Consider the following 26,862-nt stretch of genomic DNA (forward strand, 5'->3'; position numbering starts at 1 on the left):
GGGCTTTCCCTACAGGTACCAGCCTGCTCGAGTTTACCTTCCGGGACTTAGCCTATACTTTATAGTACTAGCAGGAACCAACCTACTATATACCACAAAGCTACGACCGATCGTAACACAATGGGCCTACTGAATGAACGTAGGCTTTCTAGCTCCGTATTCCTATAATTGTTCAGCCAATGATTCTCATTTTCCCAAGGTGTCAAAATGAGTGGAAACAGGTGTAGGAACTGTGCCTACCTTGTTTGTTGCCAGCTCCTGCTCCACTCATCAGGACTCTCTGGTTTGATTACAAATCGTGGCGAACCCTGCCTGCAGCGCCAACTGTTAGGTTCTAATTCTCTGAGTAAAAAACTCAATGGACAGTATGAAAGGTTAACCAAGTTTATTCTTCCCAGAATGTCAATACAGCTGCATTAGACAAAAACATTTTCATACAAGCACTGATATTTAATCCTTCCTCCTAGGCTGAGTCTCCTCCTACACATCTGTACAAACATTATGTCTTTACTGCTAGGCAGGACACTAAGTGATACGGGCCATAAACTTTTATTTCTCCCTTAACGTCACCTGACCTGACCTCGACCCCCCCCCCCTCATCACTAGTCCAGGGCTCTCTCCCCTTATCAATTCCTGCCACATGTGATCACTTCCCTGCACTCAATATTCAAATCCTCAGAACCCAACAGCAGAATACACCATTATCAAAAGTGACCGCAAATGCAATTATGCATGTACTGCTTTTATTCTGAAGGTGCATTTCTATGGTGAAAATGGTCTTCCCCAAACGTGAAATTCATGCGCTGCTTATAGGCCAGTAGGCTCTACATCTCTTGGAAAGAGGATTAATGTGCTTAATTTTAAGAAGTTATTTGGCCACTTTACTTGTGATACAAACCTTATTAAAACATATAGGCCTGTGGGCTAGGCTACATGAGGTGTGCGATTAGAAAAAGGTCGCAAAAAAAGGCATTGGTTCTTATGCTGAGCATCATTCACAAGTGATAATATATCATTCTCAACTGATAGGCTAATATTGTCACCCATCAGACTATTTTTGATTTAATCTTTACATATACTAAATCATATATGTGTGACATTTGTTTTGATTAAGAATGGACCATTATCATGCACCTGTATCAAAACAGGGGCAGCGGAAAGAATACATCATCTATGCACCTAAATAGCGAATGGAGGACTCTTTTCCTCATGGTTTATTTTCATGCCAGCCAGGTAGGCTATACTCCTGTTGTAAATATAAGCAATGTGCTTAATATTAGGAACGTTGAGAAATAAATATAGTAGGCCTAGCCTATAGAAAGCCGATGGGATCCTCCTCTGTTTATTAGCAGCCATCACTTTGTTTTCTCCCGCAATTGCATAGCCTATAGAAATGTTGCGCAACATGAGCTCATGGGCTCTCATGAAGTGTTTGATTAGAATTTCAAATACATTTGCATTGATGTCAGAGTGATTAGAGGGACAATAGAGTGCTGAGTACCAGGCAGTTAGCAAGTTTGGTAGGCTACTAATGACCATCAGCAGCATCAGAGCTTGGAGAAGCCTGTGGAATTTGACTGCCTTCATGACTCGTGACCGCCGGTGTGGAGGTAATAGGGTCACCGCAACAGCCCTAGGCGTAAGTAAAAGCCCTGTCGTGATGAAGAGAACTTGTTGATTGGTCTATTCTGTCATCCTCAGCTATCTGTTGGAATCATTTCCTTCATGTTGGCCAGTTAACAGAGCACCACCTCAAAGGGATGATTTTCATTTATATCATAGCGAGAGCATTAAAGCAAATAAAGCAAGGCAGACATGACTTCTATGATATCAGTTAGTACTAGAATTGGTTTTCAAAGATCAAAATAAAATGTTAATGTTTTCATAATGTTTAAAAATAAATGAATATAGGACAAATGGTTTATAATACTGGCACATGCAAATGTACTGTACGGGTTATCTATCATCACATGCCCGTGAATCATAGAAACAAACATATGTAAACCATATTTCTTTATTAAAGATTAAGAAACTCCAAGCAGCATATTCATAAATAAAATAAGAGTCTCCCTTAGATGTACTTTTACAGACTATATGGTATGATAGCTTTCTATAATATTTTCTTTAATATTGTGGTGTGGCCATTGATACAGTAACCGGGGGGTATACAGTAAGGCAGTGAAACACACTAAACCCTTACAGTACAGTAACGTGGGACTTCCTTTTCACAACTGTTAGCTAGCTGATCAGAGCCACAGGTTGTATGCAGAACACAGTGTAAAATGAGATCACTTTGGTTCACATTAGTAAGTACTTGTACTTGTACAAAATATACAGGCTTACAACCTCGCCAATTTTGTTTGAGAAGCATGAGCGGAGAACGGGTGATGCGAAACATGATTCTCTCACTTTGAGGTATGGTAGTTCTGTTTATTCTCATGACATCACTTAATTATCGTTCTTCGCTTTCCCTCAATGGCTCTGCAGGGAAATTGGTTACATTTTCCAAGAGGTATGGACAATCCAGTAAATGAAAACCTTTTTTAACAGTATGAGTATAGATCACCTATCAGTACTCCTGGTACACGTTGTATTGTGCATATAGGATGTGACGAACGACTACACAATATAACCACTGAGATTGACATTCACTATCTCACTTCCTAGCAATGAGTTTTCCAGAATGACAGGCTAAAGGAAATAAACAGAAACAAAAAGTATACTGCAGGACATAATTGCATTTTAATTGCACTTATGAAAGTCTTGGTAAAGTTTTGCAGTTCATCTTCAGTTGGAAATGTGACATAAACTGCTGCTCTGCAATGTGCCCAGGTTAATTGATGGGAACATTCTGTTTGTTTTATGAACAGAGCTCCATCAGAATTTAGACATTAGGATATGCCACCTGAACTGCTATTACCAACACTAATAGTTCATAATTTTGATATCACTATTTTATATTCCATCTTCCTTGGTGATAATTGCTCTATTACAAATGATAAATATGATATATTATATATCTACCTTTCTCCCTCTGCAGTTCAAAAGACATCACTGCTCTGAAAGGAGAACCGGTATACAGCTTTTCAACAATAAATCCTTAAGTACGAAATGAATACATCTATTTTTTCCTAAAATGAGCCTTTTTTTTGTTAAATGTAAAAATAAAAGTTTTGTTTTAAACATCCCTCCCACTCAATCAAGGAAACATGTAGCATACACGAAGGGGTATGATTCAATCATGATTTATGTCAGATTCCTTTTGAACATTACCTTAGCGTGGCTGATGTTATACTGTACACGGCACAAGTACCACTAGGACTGCCTTTCTTTGCTGTTGGGGGCTGACTGAGACTGTATCTCCCTCTGTCTTTGACAACATAGGGCTGAAATTGAACTTAATGAAGTACCATCCATTTCATAAATCTGTAGAACTCATGAGAAACAATGTTTACTTCAGTTTCAGCCTTAAACAATGATTCACCAAGACTTTAAGTTAGAAAAAGAAGGAAAAAAAACTTGAAAAATGTATATATGTCTTACAAACAAAATGATTCCATCTATTTGGAATATTCTTATCTGATACTGAAGTATAAGGTTGTTAAAGAGGTGCATAACAGTTGGAGTTCAACATTATGTCCTATGGTGAATGGTAATCTAAGAATGAACTGTGGAGAGACATTTTTCGGCACTTAGAAAACAATCACAATGAATTTGCGTCATTATTCATATAGAACAAAATTTACAAAGCCATTCAAACAGTCATTTTTTTTTACATTTTTTTTTTCATCTTATTTAGTTTTTTTATAACTCAACTTGAAAAATTGAGAATATTCAAAATACACTTTAACTTCACTTCGTTCTCTCAGTATTTACAAATATATACAAAAAAAATTTGCTTTTCCTTTGATGTCGGTTGTTCAACAGGTAATAAAAATCTCTTATTTCTCTTGTTTGCACACTTTCCCAATTTTTTTATTTTTTTATTTTTCCCCCCACAAATAATACCCCACAAAAATCAGGTGAGGGGTAGGAGATGTGACGTTGAGGCACCATCAGATGGATGTACTGTGGGTGGGCTCAATGGCTTCTGGGATGGGTCCTCCGGGAACTCCCTGGTATGACATTGGCATGGGTGTCTTGGCGGGACTCAGTCGGAACAGACCCCCGTTGGGAGCTCTGTGTTTGCACTGAATGGAGGGGATGGTGGAGCTGCTGGGGGGGTGGTGGGGGAGTGTGCTGCCAGGGCCCTGAGCTAGTGTCCGACCCAGGCCCACCCCATGGCCCTCCCCCGGGAGATAGGTGCTCACAGACAGGCCCCTGCCCGGGTAGTCCCGCACAGACTCCAGCTGCCGGCTGGGCTGCATGCTGTCGATGTCCAGCGCAGAGATCTCGATAGACGGGCCAGGGATCTGCTTGTGTGCCATGTCCTCGTCCATAAGACTGTTCATACGCCGATGCACCTGTTCCAGATTCACCTCCTTGTCCTAGAGGGTGACAGAGAGAGGGGGAGGAAGGGACACAGAGGCTGAGATGGGCTGTTCTCCATGGGATTCTCAGGCTTTTCACCAGCTCCATGCATTTAGGTTCCCTCTCCTCTTCCTTAGCTTTTTTGAGGTGGTTTGTTTCCCAAGCCTCTGAGTGTTTCACTCAACATGCTGATTGAGTAATGTCTGTTTTAAGTGCCCAATTGGAATTGAGGTGACTCAATTACAGGTGTATAGAATGTGCACCTTGAAATCAAACTTGGCCAGTGGACATAGACAGTTTGATGTTTAGTAAGAGGTGTCAAATCTTTGACAGACGACACCAATGCTGGAGCCAAGCTACATCCTAACCTCTACTGACTGATCTGGGGCACCATGTAACCTTAGGCTTCATTGCTGATGCTACAGTATATTGAAGTAAAGTTGAGATAATGTATTGGTGTCCTGTTTAGATGGCCACATATGGGCTTTTACAGTGTCCGTTCTACCTCTCAATAGTGCTGAGCGATTAGTGCTTTTTGAGGTTGGTTCAATTTCGATTTTGTTATTAAAAAATGATCACCCGTCTTCGTTTTTTTTTTAAAGAATAAAAATTGTCATATATTAAACGCACTATGCATTATGTGGGTAATGTGCCCATTACAACCATAATTCATTCATTCTTTAATAAAATATTTGTTTTATTTGATGACTGTATTTCATTCCAAGTCATCATCTAATCTCGATAGAGCTGCTGCCTTCTGACAAAATCACTATTTTAGTAGTTCTGCAAAGTAAATAAGGCATACTTTTATGACTGCTGAATACCAACTATCACTCACTTAGATCTTGTATTTTCAGGTAGAGATACCTCGCAAAGCAACTGCTCTCTATCCCTCTCGCACCTTCTCTCTTCTCTCCATCAAAGAGGTCTCTGTGTCTGCTCCACACAGACCGGACAAGGAAACGAGTGCGCAATGTATTATGGTCATTGTAGTTAATTACCAGGTGTTCTGCGCTAAACTACGAAGAATATTGGCCTATTGGAAACTACAACTCCCTACTACATCGCACAGTTCGAGCTTGATCTGATTTATCTCTACAGAAAATTAGCAGAAAAAAAATGAAATGGAATTCAAATAATTAAACTGACTTCGGCCAATTAGTTATTTAAAAAAACAAAAAATAACCAACATTTTGGTGGATCGCTCAGCACTACCTCTCAATCAATTACTTACTGATGTTGGCCAGGTGAATCGATCTGATATCAGATCAATATATTTAATACATCTGAGCTGCTGAGGCTGACAGATGTATGTGTCTTTGGATGACTGTAGATATGCATACGTGTTATAAGCTAATTGACACTTCAGGTCCTTGGCTGACAAAAAAATGCTACATTGGGACATTGAAAGGTAGAGGACAAAACATACTTCAGGGTAGCAGGTATCACTAGCCAATCAGGAGACGTGTCCTAGCACTTGGAGGCTACACTAGACTACTGCAAATGGCTACTTTGGAGGCAGGCATAACTTGGCTCCAGTCATGGTCTGACTCAACGATGATATTAGTAAAAAAAAACTGAATATGGAGACGAAATCCAAGTTGATCCTTATGTGCAGTACATATACAACACAACAAACTGCAAAGGTTAAGATTCTCTATGTGGAGCACAAATCCCAACCAATGAAAATAAGACATGTTTTGGAATGGAAGACGTTATCAAAATGTGTTTCTACGAAGACCGATGATGATTTGCTATTTTGTGCTAGGTACAGAAATACCTGGAAATCAACTGACTCCTCTTGTAATGACACACTGTGTGTGTTAGTCATTTGACCATCAGAAGCCATGACCTTTCAATGGGATCAGTGCCACATCAAATTTACTCTTCCTCTTGTCAATATCAACTGCCTGTCATAAGCACATTATGCCATCATAACACAACACAGAGGAGGTCCTAAATGCTAAGCCATTTAGTCAATCTTGATCGACCAATGTATTTTTTTTACATTTATTTTTATTTAACCTTTATTTAACTAGGAAAGTCAATTAAGAACAAATTCTTATTCACAATGACGGCCTTCATCAATGTCAAGTTACAGACAAACAACTGTGTTTCCTCAGTGCTTCCCATATCAGCTCGAGCCTTCCGGAATGTGCAAATGTAATCTTGATTCCATATGTTCTGAAGACTTTATCAACAGAGACATTGATTGTGGGAATGAATTTACGACGGTATCAACTCTGTATCATAAAGAAAAAACTCTTAAAGTGAATTAAAACATCTCAGCCAAGGCTATTGTTTTAGCAGACTGGCGCCGCATTAAAATATGTTTCTAATCTTGTCGCATTGGCAGCACGCCGAAACAAATTAACCGCCTAAAATCAAACCACTGCACCAGTGTTTTAATAAGAGTGTGTTGATTTATGTTGAGGGGAAATAACAACATGCTCTGCAGAGTGAAAGCTTTCGTAATGCAAAAACAATTCGTAAAACATCAAACTAGAAAACCACTCTATCCACCCATGGTGGCCTGACACTTGATCGAAGGATTTGTCTAGGACTCGAGTAAGCTGTATTCAAAGTGGCCTCCGTATGCATAAGACTATGATGATTATGCATACGTCCTGTATCGTGGCTCATCCCTGTACCACGTTCTATACACCACCTTTGTCAGACTTGACGAACCCACTTAGAGTTATGTACGCAAACAGCCGTGACTGCGTATAACATGTGTTATAACAATGTCTGTAAAAGGCATAATAAATACCTTCACAAAGCATCATAGTGAGGTAGTTCATAAAAAAATGTCGCTGAATTAACTTCCTCTTATTCCCCCGTACAATGTTTCTACGTGAGGGTGAGAGACAAGCCCTTGGTCATGCACGCATCCATCCACCACAAAAGCAACTAACCAAAAATGGGGAAGAAACAGAACAACAATCAGAGAATAGAAGATTGCCAGAGATGAGATGATGTTGTGGAGTTTTAGATCAAGATGCCCCCCCCCCCCACCCACCCCCATGCCCAATCGGAGAGATCAGAGTGCCTCTTTAATGCAGCAGCACAAATCAGATCTTAGGAGCTCTATTCTGACCTGTGTCAATAGCTTCTGCTTCATCCCAGTCTCTTTCTCTCTCTGTCCAAATGTCCTTCCTCCCTTCCGGTGAAGCAGTGGTAATGTCATTATATGTCAATGGACCAGAAACCCTTGCCAGTCTGTAATCCTTAGTAACCTGCACGAGATCATAGAACAGTCAAGAATAAAAACGTATGGATGTCCACATTGACATATAATTGCAATAAGACGTCACACAGGGGATTTACTAGGGATTATGGACTGGGTTGGACAGATGTAGTGGCTCTTATTGCTGTGCAAACATCCTGTTTCTGCTCACACTTTAGTTTACGGATCCATGTCAAGCCTTAACCTGTCCCATGTCACATGCAAGGGGAGAGTAACTCTCTCATGTGAGAGGCCTCGTTAGACATGTTCACACCATCACAGTAACTTGAGTGGATTAAACTAATACGAGAGGCTTAACGTGAACTGGCAATGAGGTATAAAGGTGTAATCGGTGTCAATCAGTTTAGCAGGCACTTAGCAGGGGAAAGTCTTACGAGAATCAATTAAAATGGTTCTCTGTGGTAGGCAGTGTAAATGTGTTCACAATTCAGGGTAAGGAACTGTGTATGGTAATCAATGGGTTTTTCAGGAACACTAATGTCATGGGGAACTTAAAACAAACTCGATACTGACGTTTTCTCAGAAATGTCATATTTCATATTTGGCTGATTCACATTGACATGAATCAAATAGATACATGGATCTACTCTGAAATAAGACATCTAAAATGGTGTTCAAATCTCCCTTTGAAAGTGTAATCCTCTGGGACGAGTTTTTCAAAAGTTATATATCTCGATTTCACCTATCGGAAAGGATTAAATGCATAGAAATTGAATTAACTGAATGGGTATAACCATTCAAGTCAGTGATTTGTCTGTTCTATTCATTCTATTTCTATGCATTTAATCTGGATATAGTTAGTTAATATCCCTACAGAGAATCTTGCTGAATTGAAAATGGCAAAACTTTGTCTGAGTGAAAAAAGGTTTTGACAATAATTCAATACAAAGTATGTGACTGGAAAATTTGCTGGGGACTGATGCTCATCACTGCCTGAAATCAGTTGTTCTGACATATTAGTAAGAGACTTGTGAAAAATGCAGGAATAGCTTATCTCAAAAAAACATTGGTTGGGCAGTTTGTTATCCTAAAGGCAGCTTAAGGGTTTATGATTAACATACACCGATGATGTGTGATTAACATACACCGATGATGTGTGATTAACATACACCGATGATGTGTGATTAACATACACCGATGATCAAATTTGAAGAGTTTCCAAAAAATATCAATAATCAAGATGGAAATATATTAGTAAGAAAATGATAAGGGGGATTCGTCTTTATCTGTGAGCTGTGTGAGGTAATAATATGCCATACAAAAACAGATGGATTTGGTTTCAGAGAAGAGGGGGGGTTGGATTAGAGGGACCAAATTTGATTTCAATCAGAGCACAATCTATAACTGCGTGTACTGGAGCTCAACTAAATCGGGACTGTGGTCTGCGGCTGGATCCTTAAAGTAGAGTGTGGCAGTGTCCTCCCCCTGCTGCCCTGTCCTCCGGGCTCTGTGCTCGGTCACCTCTTTGGGCTGCTCTTGCCCGCAGCGGTTGCTGTTCCACCACATCTCCAGGCCGGCAACCAGGCAGGCCAGCAGCAGTCCGGCGGCCAGGACACAGAAGACACCGGCAAAGCTGTGCAGCTTCAGGGACCTCCCGTCGGGCGTGGCGTTGGAGTGGCTGTTGAGGTCACAGCGGCCAGTACGCGGCCACCACTTCTGCTTCAGGATGTCCAGGTCTCCTTTTTCCTGCAGCTCCAGGATCCTGCAAGGAGGGGAAATATCTGGGTGTTAGAGACATATGCTTCCTCTGCTTTGCTCAAAACAGGCTGTTGTATTAAGTTAAGGCTGTTACGCAAAGAATTGAGACTAAGGACTAGGACCCGAGTTGCATATCTACTACTCATATGCTGTCATGGCACTAAAGGAAGAATGAAAAATAGACCTGCTTTTATCTTCTGTAGATGACTGCATTCATTTGTGACAATTCCCACAGCACAGCATTCTAAGTGAGATTTGTTTGAATTGTGCCTGCTCAATGAATTAAACCCAACAGTAAACTTCATTAAATGTCAGCTTTACTATTCCTTCATTGCCACAACCGAAATTCAAAGTAAAACAGAGGGAAGAACTGCTTAATTAAAAGAAAAATAGCCGTGGCAAAGAGGAAAAGACCATTATCAGAGAACCGCTCCTGTGGGCAAACACTACCGCCACAGCAATTTCTGAGATTAAAAGGAGCCCATGGCGAATTTGTACGGTTATGGATAGACGAGGGTGCGGAGAGAGGGAAGGAGAGAGGGAAATGGATTATGATGATGGGAAGGGGGACGGTGGCAAGTAAGAGGAATCCGTCTCTGTAGAGGAGATGACATTCTGGTTCAGCCTGTTATTACCCCCTGAGCAGCCTCCCAGCTGTCCTCGAAGCACATCACACCCCCACCACCCCCACTCTGTTAGCCCTGAATTTCCCAGACGGATATTCATCCAGGCCATCATGAGCGTAGATAGAGAGACAGTGTTCAGTTCAGTGTCGTAGGGATAAGCATTATTGAGGCTCTTCCACTGAGGGACCTCATCCCTTAAGCTCTGACCCGGCTCTTCACTTGCTGTGGCCCTGCGTACTGAGTGTGCACTCTGAAGGGCCCTGACGTAGCACACCTCGGAAGAGAGGAGAGGAATTAAGTGGTCCACCGCATTGGTGACTTATCGAAGGTGTGGGCGTGTGGCCTCCAAGAGCCCCAGATCAAACCTGGTTGAATGAAACTGGTTCTGCTTGGTAGAAGGATCACTGTTCCTATCCTAAGACCTGTGTTTTTGTCACTAGGACGGTAGTTCATTCTGGTTGTGGAGATGGGATGGCACTCATTGCTGTTTATTTTCACTGCGTTGAAGAGAGTTAGATTTCTTATCTAAAAGATAGTGTGACAAAAAATGTTGGGTTGTTTTCATGGATGCTTTGGAGCTTTTATAACTGAGAATAATCAAAACAAGATGTTTTGGTTGTTTGATTAAGACAGTGATTTTGGGATTCATTTTGGGTAAATCCTTGGCAAATATTATTACACAGTCCTAATTGGTCAAATCACGTTGTATTTGTCACATGCTTCGTAACCAAGAAGTGTAGACTAACAGTGAAATGCTTACTTATGGGTGCTTCCCAACAATATAGAGAGAAAAGAAAGAAAAAAAAAATACTATAATAGAACAATAATAATAATAACACAAGGAATAAATGCACAATGAGTAAAGATAACTTGGCTATATACACGAGGTACCACTAGCAAGTTGATGTGCGGGGGTACGAGGTAATTGAGGTAGACATGTACATATAGGTAGGGATAAAGTGACTAGGCAACAGGATATATGATAAACAGGAGCCGCAACATATGTGATGAGTCAAAAAGGGTGAATGCACAGTCTGGGAAGCTATTGGTTAACTATTTAACTATTTACAGTAGCAGTCTTGATGGCTTGTGGGTAGAAGCTGTTCAGGGTCCTGTTGGTCCCAGACTTGGTTCATCGGTACCACTTGCCGTGTCACTGGAGTATCTGACCATTTTTAGGGCCTTCCTCTGACACTGCCTGGTGTTGAGGTCCTGGATGACAGGGAGCTCAGACCAATGGTATACTGGGACTTACGCACTACCCTCTGTAGCGCTGTGTGGTCGGATGCAAAGCAGTTGCCATAACAAGCGGCGATGCAGCCATTCCAGATGTTCTCAAAGGTGCAGCTGTAGAACATTTTTGAGGATCTGAGGGCCTGTGCCAAATCTTTTCAGCCTCCTGAGGGGGAAGCTGTGTTGTCGTGCCTTCTTCGCGACTGTGTTGGTGTGTGTTGTGGGCCATGATCATTTCTTAGAGATGTGGACAAGGAGGAACTTGTAGCTCTCTACCCGCTCCACCACGGCCCTATCGATGTGGATGGGGGCGTACGCATGGAGGGCACAATGATTTTGAACACTGAGCTATAGTCAATGAACAGCATTCTCACATAAGAATTCCTCTTGTCCAGGTGGGCGAGGGAAGTGTGGAGTGCAATAGAGATGGCGGCATCTCTGTATCTGTTGGAGCGGTATGTGAATTGGACAGGGTCCAGGGTGTCTGGAATGATGGTGTTGATGTGAGCCAGGACCAGCCTTTCATTTCATGGCTACAGATGTGAGTGCTACATGGCAATAGTCATTTAGACTGGTTATCTTGGTGTTCTTGGGTCCAAGGTCTATGGTGGTCTGCTTGAAACATGTAGGTATTACTGACTGGGTCAGGGAGAGTTTGAAAATGTCAGTGAAGGCACTTGCTAGCTGGTCAGCGCATGCTCTGAGTACGCATCCTGGTAGTGTCCCGCTCCTTGAAAGCGGCAGCTCTAGCCTCTAGCTCAGTGCAGATGTTGCCTGTAATCTATGGCTTCTGGTTTGGGATCTGTATGGACAGTCACTGCAGGGACAATGTCGTCGATGCACTTATTGATGATGCCGGTGACTGATGTAGTAAGCTCCTCAATGTTATCGGATGAATCCCCGGAACATATTCCAGTCTGTGCAAGCGAAACAGTCCTGTAGCTTACATGTGATTATGGACAGATTTACCCAATCAGCGTCCTGCAACTAACGACCAAAGACTTTCAAACGTTGTGAAAAGTTGACGTCGACGCCCAAGTACAGTATTTAGTCAAACTATCCATTGCGGGCCTTTTTTCGTGGAGGTAATTAGCAGAACCATGCTGAATGATTATTCTTTAATCCAAACTAACGCTTGTTATGAATTCATGGTAGGTTGATTTCATAAGCCAACTCAGCTGGAACATGCAACGTATTTATTGATTGCAACCTGTGCTGATATAGTAAAACAAATATCATTTTTTGATTGAACCTTTATTTAAGCAGGCTAGTCAATTAGAACATATTCTTATTTACAATGATGGCCTGGCAAGAGACAAAAGGCCTCCTGTGGGAGCGGGGGCTGGGATAAAAGACAACATTTTAAAAACAACGTAAGACAAGACGGACAACACAGATAGAAGAAACTGGCAACAGCGCACAAATACAACAGGAAATAAACAGTGGATGTGTGTGCGGCATGCAGGCATGCGTGTGGTGTGTGTGAAGTAACACAACATGCTTCCTTACATAAGGCAACACAAACTAGTGAATACTAGGAAGAACTACATGTCTCAACAAACTGTTAACCAATTTGTCCTTTGAACTCCTCCAGGGGCACCAGGTCCTGGAGTTTTAGGTTGGTTTGGAGGGAATTCCAAGACCAAGGGAATGAGTAATGGAAAGTCCTTTCGATGCTCTGTTCTAGCTTTCGGGACTCTTAGCATAAAACACGATCGAGATCTGAGCTTATATGTGTTTTCATTTCGTGCTAGAAGAGACGATAGATAAGATGTCAATTTTCCTAAAATGGCCTTGTAAATAAGAATATACCAGTGTTTGAGCCTGCCTGTTGCAGTGTAAATCCAACAGCAGTGTAGAGCTCACAATGTTGAGTTAGATGTCTCTGATTGGTGACAAAACGAAGAGCTGCATGATACAGAGTCAAGAGCCTTCAAACACATGTTGCAGTGATCCCCTACTCTGTAATTCAAATACAACAAGTAGCTCCTCAAGGGCGGTTTAGTGATAAGTAATCCAAACTAAAAGCATTATACAAACCCATTCTAACTGTGCTAAAATACAGTGCATTCGGAAAGTATTCAGACCCCTTACATTTTCCCACATTATGTTACCTTACAGCCTTATTCTCATTAATCTACACACAATATCCCATAAAGACAAAGTGAAAGCAGGTTTTTAGACTTTTTTTTACATTTATTAAAATAAAAAAAACTGAACTTGAGCTCAGGTGCATCCTATTTGCATCCTTGATGTTTCTACAACATCATTGGAGTCTACCTGTAGTAAATTAAATTTATTGGACATGATTTTTTATAAAGGAACACACCTATCTATATAAGGTCCCACGGTTGACAGTGCATATCAGAGCACAGACCAAGCCATGATGTCAGAGGAATTGTCTGCCGAGTTCCGTGGCAGGATTGTGTCGTGGCATACATTTGGGGAAGGGTACCAAAAAATATCTGCAGCATTGAAGGTCCCCAAGAACACAGTGGCCTCCATCATTCTTAAATGGAAGACGTTTGGAACCACCAAAACTCTTCCTAGAGCTGGCCGCCCGGCCAAACTGAGCAATCGGGGAAGAAGGGCCTTAGTCAAGCAGGTGACCAAGAACCCAATGGTCACTCTGACAGAGCTCCAGAGTTCCTCTGTGGAGATGGGAGAACCTTCCAGAAGGACAACCATCTCTGCAGCCCTCCACCAATCAGGCCATTATAGTAGTGGCCAGACGGAAGCAACTCCTCAGTAAAAGGCACAGGATAGCCCGCTTGGAGTTTTCCAAAAGGCACCTAAACGACTCTCAGACCATGAGAAACAAGATTCTCTGGTCTGATGAAACCAAAATTGAACCCAAGATTAGCCTAAATGCCAAGTGTCACGTCTGGAGGAAACCTGGCACCATCCCTACTGTGAAGCATGGTGGTGGCAGCATCATGCTGTGGGGATGTTTTTCAGCGGCAGGGACTAGGAGACTAGTCAGAATAGAGGGAAAGATGAACGGAGCAAAGAACAGAAATATCCTTGATGAAAACCTGCTCCAGAGCGCTCAGGAGCTCAAACTCCCCAAATACCGGTGTGCCAAGCGTCCTACCAGAGAAGACTCGAGGCTGTAATCTCTGCCATAGGTGCTTCAACAAAGTACTGAGTAAAGGTTCTGAATACTTATGTAAATGTCATATTTCAGTGTTTAATTTTTTTCATAAATTAGCCAAAAATTATATTAACCAGTTTTTTCTTTGTCATTGTGTGATATTGTGTGTAGATTGATGAGGGAAAAAAACAGTTTAATCAATTTTAGAATAACGCTGTAACGTAACAAAATGTGGAAAAAGTGAATGGGTCTGAATACTTTCCAGATGCACTGTATGTCTGATAATATATAATTGAAAGGGGAAATGTAAATATACTGAACAAAAATATAAACACAACATGTAAAGTGTTGGTCCCATGTTTCATGAGCTGAAATAAAAGATCCCAGAAATGTTCCATATGGACAAAAAGTTTATTTCTCAAAAATGTTGTCTATAAATTTGTTCACATCCCTGTTAGTGAGCATTTCTCATTTGACAAGATAATCCATAGATTAGGGCCGAATGAATTTATTTCAATTGACTGATTTCCTTATATGAACTGTAACTCAGTAAAATCTTTGAAATTGTTGCATGTTGCGTTTATGTTTTGGTTCAGTGTACATGTGTATATAACATACAGACAAGGGCATTTGCAATCATGCATTAAGCCTCTGTGAATGAGTCTTTAAACTACGTTAACTCCTGACCTTTATAAAGAGCATTTTCACTCGTGTTTTTACAACCAAGTGACTTTATAACAACACTATGTTCGTGGGCCTTGCATTTCCCTTGTCAAATTCCTCCTAAAATGGCTGATTATAACCACTGAATGACCTCTCTGCCAATTACGGCGCTCAATTCCCTCAGGCACCGTCAACCATCAGTGATTATGTTTATGGCTTTTATGAAGCAGAGAAAGTCATTAGGAATCAAAGGATGTGTGCGTTAAACCATATGCACTTAGACTTAGGATATTTCCTCAAGGTGATGGAAGGAAGAGATGGGGGGGATGAAAGGAGAGGGAGAAGGAAGGAGAATTACAGACTGTATAGAACTGTTGATAAAATGATGGTATATCTATAATGCATAAATATTGCAATGAAACAAGGGAGTAGCACGGGGTTCCGAGTCGAGACTCGAAATTGCAACCCTAGGGTCGCAAAGCCGGACAAGTCACAGCTGCTCCAATGAAGGTTCCCTTTAGGGAGAGTTAATTGTGCTTCTCAACACCAGGTTCATTACAATATACACTGAGTATACAAAACGTTAAGAACACCATCTCTTTCCATGACATAGACTGACCAGGTGAATCCTGAAAGCTATGAACCCTTATTGATGCCACTTGTTAAATCTACTTCAACAGGGTAGATGAAGGGGGAGGAGACAGGTTATTAAAGAAGGATTTTTTAAGCATTGAGACAATTGAGACATGGATCATGTATTTGTACCATTCAGAGGGTGAATAGGCAAGACAAAAAAATGTAAGGACCTTTGAACGGTGTACGGGGTATGGATTTATGTCAAAAACTATAACGCGGCTGGGTTTTTCATGCTCAACAGTTTCCCGCTTGTATAACGAATGGTCCACCACCCAAAGGACATCCAGCCACCTTGACACAACTGTGGGAAGCTTTGGAGTCAACACACGGGCCAGCATCCCTGTCGAACGCTTTTGACACCTTGTAGAGTCCATGCCCCGACGAATTGCGGCTGTTCTGAGGGCTAAATGGAGGGAGTGTTTGAGGGGGGGGGGTGCAACTCAATGTTTTGAATGTTGGTAATGTTTGGTATACTCAGCGTAGATGGTGTATGATGAGGAGAGATGTTGGTGGCATTGCTCACTTCTGGGAGAAGAGGTCTCTGTATGGACTCCCATGCTGCATGGCGATGCCGTAGCCTTTGCTGCTCATGCTGTTTCCTGTGACAGTGATGGTGCAGTCATCGTCCGTCAGTGCGGCGTACTCCACCACAGCCATGTCCCATAGAAAGGCATACGGGCCCTTCTTCGCCTGCAGAGGAATGACAGTCATGACCCTGTTAATGATCCAGATGCTATACATTCTGCCTATATGCAATCATTGTTTTCCATGGTAGAACCTAAAGGATAATAGAAGGCCTACGGGTGGGAATTGCAGTGACTATACTGTAGTATCCCAACTCCAAGAAAGTGTTGTACTGGAATGAACATGTGGAAAATATACATACTTCAATACATTTCCTGTAAAGGTGTCTTTTCTAGTTTGAGTCTCATTGTAGACTGGGCTATTTGCTCATTTGATAGAAAAACCTTTTAGCTCAGAGGGCTCTATTTTTGGCTTTCGCCAAGTGTCAAATGTTAGTTAGTTTGCAATGTCATTATGTCCAGTAAAAACTGGTGCATTCGCATTTTCCACCCCTTACACCACGTTCAACAATTTACCTGTCTAACATCAGCTCGCTTGCGCTGTGGTGGGGGGGCTGAACTTCCTGATTTAGCCTCGGTTTCAATTCTCCTAATCAGGAAATGCGACTGAGAACGAGATTTAGGTTTTGGAGGCGTGCTTTGTTGTGGGTGTCTCTTGTGTGTGTGATCTAATGTGGGAAGCATTTGTACTTTCACTCTCCCAAAACAGTACACAGTTACAGTCGCTCAACCTTCTAGTTAACTTGAAACAGTGTAACCAGGACTTCAGTTTGGATGTATTTTATTTTTTATTTAACCAAGCAAGTCATTTAAGAACAAATTCTTATTTACAATGATGGCCTAGGAACAATGGGTTAACTGCCTTGTTCAGGGGCAGAATGTCAGATTTTTACCTTTTCAACTAGGGGATTCGATCTAGCAACCTTTCGGTTACTGGCCCAATGCTCTAACCACTAGGCTACCTGCAGCCCCAAGTAGCCTGGACTAGCTAGCAAGCTAGCCATCAATTTGCTTCAGCCGGCCGATGTGCGACCGTGGCAAAGTTGGTTTGGTTTGACGTTGGATACTCTGTGGGGCTAGTTAGGGACCATCAATAAATTACACAATGTGTTGCACACCTTTTAGTTGTCTCATTAAATGCTTTAAATATGTGTACATGAATGTCTAAAATGTGTAGTTGGTTTGAGGTTTTTAATTCATTGAAATACGGAGCCATTGATATTGAAAAAGACCCTTTGACTTTCTACACATTTTGTTAAAGCCTCATTCTAAAATGTATTCAATAAAAAACTCCTCAGCAATCTGCACACAATACCCCATGATGACAAAGCCAAAACAGTTTTTTAGAAAATCAAATATCACATTTGCATAAGTATTCAGACCCTTTGCTATGAGACTTGAAATTGAGCTCAGGTGCACCATTGATCATCCTTGAGATGTTTCTACAACTTGATTGGAGTCCACCTGGGGTGGATTCAAATGATTGGACATGATGTGGAAAGGCACACACCTGTCTATATAAGGTCCCACAGTTGACAGCGCATGTCAGAACAAAAACCAAGCCATGAGGTCGAAGGAATTGTCCGTAGAACTCCGAGACAGAATGGTATCGAGGCACAGATCTGGGGAAGGGCACTACAGGGGTAGTGCAAACGGCCCAGTTCATCACTGGGGCCAAGCTTCCTGCCATCCAGGACCTCTATAACAGGCGGTGTCAGAGGAAGGCCCTAAAAATGGTCAAAGACTCCAGCCACCCTAGTCATAGACTGTTAGCTCTGCTACCGCACGGCAAGCGGTACCGGAGCACCAAGTTTAGGACCAAGAGGCTTCTAAACAGCTTCCACACCCAAGCCATAAGACTCCTGAACACCTAATCAAATGGCTATCCAGACTATTTGCATTGCCACCCCCCCCACCCCCGTACCCTCCCCCCGTACCGTTACCCCCTGCATATAGCCTCGCCATTGTTATTTTACTGCTGCTCTTTAATTACTTGTTACTTTTTTATTTATTATTCTTGTCCATCTTCTTTTTAAACTGCATTGTTGGTCAGGGGCTCGTAAGTAAGCATTTCACTGTAAGGTGAAATTTGATTTGATTTGAAAACATTTCTGCCGCATTGAAGGTCCCTAAGAACACAGTGAACTCCATTATTCTTAAATGGAGTAAGTTTGGAACCATCCACACTCTTCATAGAGTGCCAAGCATCACATCTGGAGGAAATCTGGCACCATCCCATGGTGGTGGCAGCATCATGCTGCGGGGGTGTTTTTCAGCGGCAGGGACTAGGAGACTAGTCAGGATCGAGGCAAATATCTACGGAGAAAAGTACAGAGAGATCCTTGATGAAAACCTGCTTCAGAGCGCAGGATCTCAGACTGGGGACTAAGGTTCACCTTCAACCAGGACAACGACCCTAAGCACACAGCCAACACAACGCAGGAGTGGCTTCGGGACAAGTCTCTGAATGTCCTTGAGTGGCCCAGTCAGAGCCCGGACTTGACCCTGATCGAACATCTCTGGGGAGACCTGAAAATAGCTGTACAGCAACGCTCTCCATCCAACCTGACAGAGCTTGAGAGGATCTGCAGAGAAGAATGGGAGAAACTCCTCAAATACAGGTGTGCCAGGTTATAGCAGCGTTGACAAGAAGACTCAAGGCTGTAATTACTGCCATTGGGGGCTTCAACAAAGTACTAAGTAAAGGTTTTGAAAACTTATGTAAATGTGATATTTATGATATTTTTATTTTTTATAAATGAGAAAAATGTTCTAAAAACCTGTTTCTACTTTGTCATTAGGGGGTATTGTGTGTAGATTGATGAGGGGAGAAAAACAAACAATTGAATACATTTTTGAATAAGGCTGTAACCTAACAAAATGTGGAAAAAGTTGAGGCGTCTGAATACTTTGCAAAGGTAATTTACTGATGGTCCCTAATTGGCCCCATAGGGATATCGAATGTCAAACCAAATTGACCATGGACATTACGATCGTGTCTCGTGCAGCTGCGCTCCGAATTGATAATTACTTGGGTGCTGCCAGACACGGGCATGTGGGCAGGTTTGAAATGAACACAACCCAAGAAAAACTGCTACAGTACATTCTGTGACATATATTTTTTTCCGGTCAGCTTTAAATGACGTTCAGCTTATAAAGGCTTCATAAAGCCTTCATATTACCTTCATAAGCACTACATAAACGTCTTACAAATAATCTAACCACATGTCATGCTCTATAAAGGGTTCATAAATGTGGAATACCTGTTACATAACCACCAATTTCAAATGTGACATAACCCACTATGTAAAATATGACATAAGCACCGCTTAATAAAGGCTTTATAAATCACATTAAGTTGAGGCTACACAAAGCATTTATAACCTTGTCATGCATCTTGGTAGAGCATTGCAACACCAGAATAGTGGGTTAGATTACCAGGACCACCCATACGTAAAAATGTATGTATGCATGACCAAGTCGCTTTCAATAATTGGACCTGATTGGATCTGATCTCAATTTTCCCAAACATGTTGTTCTGCAGGATGACACACAATCTGAAGTGAAGTCATGCACAGCAAACAACGTTGGTAGGGCACTTTAAAATCAGTATGTATTTTTTGCCTAATTCAGTTTTGTTCCCATATTCCGTTTTCTCGGTTTTGTTTTTCCAGGTTTTGGATTTCCCCTATTTTGTTCTCATTTTATCCCCGTTTTTAATAGAAAAACCTATTTGGATTTTCTGTGTTCACGATAATGCTTATACCATGTCTGGGGAATTATTTTTTATGTCGTTACCTTTATTTCAGTGTGAATGCAAATCAAATGCCCACTTGTGGTGCCACTCGACAGCGAAAAAACAAGTAAGTTAAACTTTATTTATTTTAATTTAAATTGTTCTGTAGTAGTTATATAAGTGTTGAGTTAGATTACATAGCTACCTCCAATCGTTATTTCAAATGATTTTTGTGACTTCACAGCAATTGCTAGCTAGCTAACAGATCTGCTAACTTTATTTGTTGTTACTTTTAAGGTTGGAGCCAACATGCAGTACCTCCAGCAAGCAGATGAGGCAATAACCATTTTGTCAGCCAGCTCAGGGGACAAGCGACACTATTCACAGCCCTGTGTAATGTTCAATGTAATTGCATTGCTAGACTTATTGAAACGTAATGTATTTGTATTGTTTTAAAACATGTATACATACAAGAGAATGCATGGTTTAAACTTGATTTTAATGTTGATATATTTGAGCTGTTAGTGATACTTCCTTTAGAGTTAATACATTTGTGTTTACATCATTAAGCCTTTATCTATATCTTATGAATGACCAAAGGTGTTTTGACTTTATGGTAAGTTCAGGGTCATTTGACATAAGGCATTTAAGAATGTGTTACGAATGACTAAAAGGTGTCTGACTTTGTAGTAAGTACAGTGTCACGCGATCTAGTCTTTATGGATGTGTTATGACCGAAGGTGTCTCATTTCAAAGTATTACAGGACACAATATAAAGTGTCAATAAATATGTTATACATGCTCTGCTGATTTATGAAGGTTCTCACGATACGCAGGTTACTACTGTAGGGTGTGAGAGGTATCTAGATGGATTGATGGAACTGCAAAGCTTGCGCTTGCATGTGTGTGTCAGAGCCAAGATGATATGGAGTAGTCCAACAGTCCCTGAGACTACCGCACCAGGTAGTCCTCTTCAGTTCCCATGCTGGAGACCAGGGCTTGATTACAACCTATTACAATGATGCCAACATTTTGTGACTGATCTTTCAGCGGGAGAGAGGGTGAATGTGTTAGGCCTGATGGCCCAGCAACCCTCGGTATGGCTTGGTATATTGTTGTCAAAGACCTAACTGGGCCCAGCAACCATCGGTATGGGTTGGTATATTGTTGTCAAAGACCTGACTTAGTCCAGCCCCCCACGGTATGGCTTGTTATATTGTTGTCAAAGACCTAACTAGGTCCAGCCCCCCATGGTATGGCTTGTTATATTGTTGTCAAAGACCTAACTAGGTCCAGCCCCCCACGGTATGGCTTGTTATATTGTTGTGTCAAAGACCTAACTAGGTCCAGCCTCCCACGGTATGGCTTGTTATATTGTTGTCAAAGACCTGACTGGGTCCAGCACCCCACGGTATGGCTTGTTATATTGTTGTGTCAAAGACCTAACTAGGTCCAGCCTCCCACGGTATGGCTTGTTATATTGTTGTCAAAGACCTGACTGGGTCCAGCACCCCACGGTATGGCTTGTTATATTGTTGGGTCAAAGACCTGACTGGGTCCAGCCCCCCCACGGTATGGCTTGTTATATTGTTGTCAAAGACCTGACTGGGCCCAGCAACCCTTGATATGTCTTGTTATATTGTTGTCAAAGACCTGACTAGGTCCAGCCCCCCACGATATGTCTTGTTATATTGTTGTCAAAGACCTGACTGGGCCCAGCAACCCTTGATATGTCTTGTTATATTGTTGTCAAAGACCTGACTAGGTCAAGCCCCCCACGCTATGGCTTGTTATATTGTTGTCAAAGACCTGACTTGGTCCAGCCCCCCACGGTATGGCTTGTTATTGTTATATTGTTGGGTCAAAGACCTGACTAGGTCCAGCCCCCCACGGTATGGCTTGTTATTGTTATATTGTTGGGTCAAAGACCTGACTAGGTCCAGCCCCCCACGGTATGGCTTGTTATATTGTTGTCAAAGACCTGACTTGGTCCAGCCCCCCACGGTATGGCTTGTTATTGTTATATTGTTGGGTCAAAGACCTGACTGGGTCCAGCACCCCACGGTATGGCTTGTATAATACATGTTCCTGACTCATATCAATGCCACATAGGCTGTTTTCAAAAGAATAAGTTTCTTATTACATTCAGTTGCTCTTTAAGACTGACCAAAATCTGGTCATAGCGGTAACACAAATGGTCATGGCATGGATTTTGCCAGAGGAGGCACACATACATACACATATACATCACCCATGTGTTCTTAAAATACCACGAGCAGCAAAACAGTCAACAGACTGTTTCCCTTTTGTCTTTACATTGAGCATCATTTTTTTTTGTCCAACTTCTTTGAAAAGTTTCGACTCCTTATGTGTGATGCCCACTGCATGAAAGGGATCAGTGACTGTAGGACATTTCCCCTTTCTCTTTATACTGGATATTTTTCCAGCTCCTGTGAAAAGTTTGTATGTGTGTCAAATCCCCCATAGTCTACATTGTCTTAGACCTAATATTATATGCCCACAGGGAGCCATTATGGTGCCTGTAACTGTATTTAGAAATAGGCTATTTAATTAAAACAAGTTGATGTTCCGTTTTATTATAATTTAATTACTCAATGTCTTTTTTAGGTCTTATCAATAGAGAATTTAATCTTGCTTATTGACAACCTTTGGCATGTCCATGGCTCCGACATAATGCAGTTTACAGTAGGCCTATATCAGTGCGAATGAAACATTTAATTAACAATATATTTCTATAATGATGCCATGCAATTACTTCGAACAATGTGGACTGCAAACATGTTCAACATGATAGGGGTTAGGTCGACATTTTGTCATTTGGTTTCTGTAGGCTATTTAACAAACTAGGCTATAACGGACTAACATTCGAAGTGGATGACAACGCAACACATACAAGACTGTAAATAACAACCAAATGGAGCCATGGAGCACGTTCGGATTGACCAGTGAAGGGTCAAAGCCTTGACACACCTACGCCTTGTTTAGTCATCCAAACTAGACCTTTCGCGCCACAGCCAGCTACTGTGCCCATACTTCTGGTTGTGAAAATAGCAAAAAATATTTCGGACAAACCGCAAACCGATAGAGCTGCCACCAGCACTAAGATTTACCATTGTGCTAGCTTTTGTCAAAATAGAGCCCAGAGACAGAAGGTGCCTGATGTGTGTTTTGATGTTGTATCCAAGTAATATAATATAGTAATATAATTGTGACAATGTCACAAAACAGCACTTGCAGTTTATTCAGACAGATAGTCAAAGATTATGTTGAATTTGCATGTCTAATTTGTTTGAAATACTGTGGAACTACAGGCACAGTTTAAGGGAGGACAGTATGACTCCATACGGTGAAATGACAGTGAAATGACAATGGAAAGATTTTTTTTTTTTTTTTTTTGCCAAATATGAAATTGTTTTCTGTTTTTGTTGAAATACACAGTAGCCAAGCAATTACTACTTAAAAGAGTTGCCAGCCTGTACTTAGGCATCCTCTCATTATTGGCACGCACCTGTTTTGTCTTCGTCAACCTACCTTGCGGATGCCTTCTGAGGGACTGGACACAGAGTAGTCATGGCCGTTGTTCTTGCTGATGGTCCTCCACAGCTCTGCGTATGTGCTGTCCTGCTCCAGCGGGTTGGTGCCCTTGTTCTTGAAGTATTCATAGACGGCTGAGTCTCTCACAGTGCCGTAGGACACATCCATCTGCCTGGACAGGTCCTGGAATGTTCTGTAGAGACAGAGGGAAGAACACAGAGAAATGCATCAAGTCAAGTGTATCACGAGAACAGACACTGTATGTACAGTAAAGTACACTGTAAAATATACTTTGGGGCCTCACGAGTGGCGCAGCTGTCTAAGGCACTGGATTACGGTGCTTGAGGCGTCACTACAAACTCGAGTTCGATCTCGGGCTGTGACACAGCCACCTGCGACCGGGAGACCCATGAGGTGGCACACAATTGGCCCAGCATTGTCCGGGAAAGGGGAGGGTTTGGGCGGCCGGGAAGTCATTGTCCCATCGCGCTCTAGCGACTCCTTTGGTGGGCCGGGTGCATACACGCTGACACGATCGGCAGATGTACGTTGTTTCCTCCAACACATTTGTGCGGCTGACTTCCAGGTTAAGCGAGCAGTGTGTCAAGAAGCAGCACAGCTTGGAAGGGCCGTGTTTCAGAGGACATTTGCCTCTCCCGAGTCCATACGGGAGTTGCAGCAATGGGAAAACACTGTGACTACCAATTGCATATCATGAAATTGGGAGTACCTCCAAGTACTTTGTACATGGGTGTTCAACTTATAAAGATGAGTCACACTAATCAAAATGTTACTAATATAATAGCACTACATGACCAAGAGTATGTGGACACCTGCTCGTTGAACATCTCATTCCAGAACCATGGGCATTAATATGGAGTTGGTCCCCCCCCTTTGCTGCTATAACAGCCTCCACTCTTCTGGGAAGGCTTTCCACTAGATGTTGGAACATTGCTGCAGGGACTTGCTCCCATTCAGCTACAAGAACATTAGTGAGGTTAGCACTTAGGCCTGGCAATTAGGCTTGGCTCACTGTCGACGTTACCATTCATTCCAAAGGTGTTCAATGGGGTTGAGGTCAGGGTTCGTGCAAGCCAGTCAAGTTCTTCCACACCGATCTCGACAAACCATTTCTGTATAGACTTCGCTTTGTGCACAGCGGCATTGTCGTGCTAAAAAACAAAAGGGCCTTCCCCCAAACTGTTGCCACAAAGTTGGAAGCACAGAATCGCCTAGAATGTCATTGTATGCTGTAATGTAAATATTTCCCTTACATTTAAATGTACACACAATATTTAGATCTAATACATTGTACAGTGAAAATGACAATACAATGTATATAAAATGGCTGTGTCTCTTCACATTCCCCTTTGTGAAGTAAGGGGTTCATTTATCTGTTTTTTTAAACTGGTTTTATTGCCAGCTTGAATTGCCGGGGGTGGCAGACAATTCTATGTAGTCATGGCTCTATTTAATACTGTGTGTTTCCAAGGTTCTGTTCTGGACCTGGGGACTGTGAAGAGACATTTGGTTGCATGTCTTGTGTTGTACCGATGAGTGTCCAAACTGTGTGCCAACTGCTTGAACAGACATTTCGGTACCTTCAACACATCAATACCTTGCACAAAGACCAATAGTGATGCAGTCAATCTCACCTCAACTTAGAGCCGGGAGAAACTGACATGCATGTTACTGACACTTTCCTTCTGTGTATTGTACATCTAACTGTGATATGTGCTACTTTGTTCTGGACCAACTGTAATTTACCTATGTCCTTCTTTACCGGACATGACCACACGGATAGCCAGTAGTCCAGGTGCAAGAACTAGGGCCTGTACGTCCTGTCTGGTCGACTGAGATGTCAAGAAGGCAGAGCAACCATTGAGTCTATATGTTTTGACCATGAAAACTTGTTATCTAGGGTTACACCCAGCAGTTAAGTCTCCTCAACTGGCTCAATAGTCACATTATTCAATAATAGATCTTAGCACCAGCCTATTGCTAGTTACCCATTCTAAAACTGACTGGAGCTCTATGTGAAGTGTCTCAGTTATTTATTTTACTGTTGCAGCCAACGTGTATACTGTTGAGTTGTCAGCGTACATAGACACACAAGTTATTTATAAAAACAGAAAATAATCATGTCCATAGCCGGCTGCCCTGCGGTACACCACACTCAACTGAATTTGAATGAGTGTCCAGGTAACTCTCAATCCATAATAAGGCAGAGGATGCAAAACCGTAACACCTACATTTTTTTTCCAGAAAAAGGTTATGATCAATGACATCAAAAGCTGCACTTAAGTCTAACAAAACAGCACCCACAATCATCTTACTATAAATGTCTTTCAGCCAATCATCAGTCATTTGTGTCAGTGCTGAGCATGTTGAGTGCCCTTCCCTATAAGCGTGCTGTTGTTCATTTGTTTTCTGTAAGATAACTTTGTATTTCATATAACACACATTTTTCCAAAAGTTTACCAAGCGCTTGTAACAGGCTGATTGGTCAGCTGTTTGAACCATTAAAAGGTGCTCTGCTATTCCAAGTTGAACGTCACTGAACTCTTCCACTGCCAAAGTTTGTCTATGGAGAAAGCATGGCTATGTGCTCGATTTTATACACCTGTCAGCAACGGATGTTAATTTTTGACGGCAGGTAGCCAAGTGGTAAGAGCGTTGGACTAGTAACCGAAAGGTTGCAAGATCAAATCCCCAAACTGACAAGGAAAAATCTGTTGTTCTACCCCTGAACAAGGCAGTTAACCCACTCTTCCTAGGCCATCATTGAAAATAAGAATTTGTTCTTAACTGATATGCCTAGTTAAATAAAGGTAAAACAAATTGGCTGAAATAGCCAAATCCACTAATTTGAAGGGGTATCCATATACCTTTGTATATATAGTATTTCAAAGCAACACATTAACTTATCTTTTCAAGTCGAAAAACAGAAAACAGTTTAACAGAGAAAATTGAGGACAGGCCTATATACATGCAGATGTCAGCTGTATGCTCTCAGTGTGAGACAGCTCCAGCTTGGCAGGTGGGTAAGCTGTTGCATAGCAGCGCTCTGTTTAGACACTCGCTGGTCTGTGTCATAACAACAGTCCAGGGGAAATGAAGGTCAACATTTCTTATGGACATCACAAGACAGGAAATAATGATGCTGATGAGTTGTTTGTAAGCTTATTAGTCTGTAAACACCAGATGAGGCACAGGAAATAATTTAAGAGGAGTGGTGAAGGGACATTGTTTTAACGTTAAAGGTGGGAAAGCCTGACTTTTAATCAAAACTGACTCTTAAACAGATTAATCACTTTTGT

General features: G+C 41.8%; 1 pseudogene; it reads right to left on the bottom strand.

The window, feature by feature from the left end:
* Window positions 1–1,998: 1,998 nt before the first annotated feature.
* Window positions 1,999–26,862, bottom strand: part of LOC135523865 (glutamate receptor ionotropic, delta-1-like) — a 408,015-nt pseudogene continuing 383,151 nt past the window's right edge.

This window comes from Oncorhynchus masou, chromosome 31 (assembly GCF_036934945.1).
Source record: "Oncorhynchus masou masou isolate Uvic2021 chromosome 31, UVic_Omas_1.1, whole genome shotgun sequence".
Classification (NCBI taxonomy): Eukaryota; Metazoa; Chordata; class Actinopteri; order Salmoniformes; family Salmonidae; genus Oncorhynchus; species Oncorhynchus masou.